This window comes from Wasmannia auropunctata, unplaced genomic scaffold (assembly GCF_000956235.1).
Source record: "Wasmannia auropunctata unplaced genomic scaffold, wasmannia.A_1.0 LD336095.1, whole genome shotgun sequence".
In the NCBI taxonomy this organism is placed as follows: Eukaryota; Metazoa; Arthropoda; class Insecta; order Hymenoptera; family Formicidae; genus Wasmannia; species Wasmannia auropunctata.
In genome coordinates, this window is record NW_012026795.1 from 531,756 (window position 1) to 533,288 (window position 1,533).

Genomic DNA, 1,533 nt, shown 5'->3' on the forward strand with positions numbered 1-1,533 from the left:
CTCTTCCGACAGAATTTTCAGCACAGAACGACAACAAAATTCAAACTTATGTATATGGATAACCTTTGTAATCATGAATTTTTTTATAAAGATTAATTCAAATTTGGCGGAGAAAAAAAATATCAAAAAAATTCACATATTTTATGATATTTCGAAATTGTGTGGACCTTTTAAAATGAAACTTGGCACAAAATTTTCTTTTATCTGGGTGGACATTTTGCCCACTATAACAATCGATTACGCGCGGGGCCCGAAATCACCTCCTTAACCCGCTAAACCCTTTTATTATTAGTTGAACTATATAATTAATTTTGACATAATATATTCATATATCAATCAGTAAATTTTGGATCGACCAATTGCTTTTTTTGTACGAACAATCGTCGAAGTTTGATATAGACTCCTATCACCTGATATTAATCCGTCTAAAGTGATTTATATCTGATTTGAATGATTTTAATTCTTTTTGAAACCGTATTTTCGGTACAGAAATCCCGATCGATTCGGATAATTTTTTTTATAATCGGTTTTAATCGAACATTTTCGGCAGGGAAACAAAAAGGATCACGAAAGCAGGGATTCCGGGTGGACGGCATTTACGACAAATACGACCGTGTGGAGGGGATAGGCTGGCAACGCGTGGCGGCGACTACGCCGCTGCCGTGAGCCGTCACGTGACACCACGTCACGAACGATGCATCGCTCGGCCAGCCTCACATTTTATAAGTTAGCAGAACAAAATAAGCAGAATCAATTCTAAGTAGTGATATTATTTGTTGCTCATTTGTTGTTAAAAAGTTGCCAAAGAAAATAAATTGTTGCTTTATTAGTTTTTGTTGGGTTAATTAACAAGATAATCCTTTTATCCAGAACTTTATTAATATATGTGCACTCACAGAAAAGAAAAAAGCGGGAACGACTTTGTCCGCCATGAGACATGAGCAAAGAGTACATAAATTAGTTAGTTGGGAATACACGCACTAGAAAAACGTGACTAGGTTTACCAATTATTTATAACTAGATCAAATAAACTAGCATAACGAATACGCAAATCTCCAGTTTTTTTTTTAAATGATGTTCTGCTAAACGAAGATTAAGTTAGCAGAACAAAATATATATAACAGCAAAATTATGCATAAAAATAACGTCAGAATTTGTTGCTAATTTGTTGCTCACGAAATATGTTTGTTTTTATTTAATTACTCGCAAAATGAATATAAACAATAGCAGAAAACCTACATAGTATGCCCTGTCTGTTACAAGTTTCCTTGCCCGATCCTTCCAGAATTTGTGACTCACATGAATTCGATATAAAAACAATCTGCAAGCATTGTTTTATTGAAATATAACCATTTCCGATTTTGTTGCTAACACTATCATGTAAAAATTAAATACTTTATTCCGGCCGACCACGCCGCGCGCTCTAAGTTTCCTTGCCCGATCCTTCTTGTTACTCACATGAATTCGGTATATAAATAATCTGCAAGCATTGTACTATTGAAATAAGTCGATTTTCGATTTTGTTGCTAACTA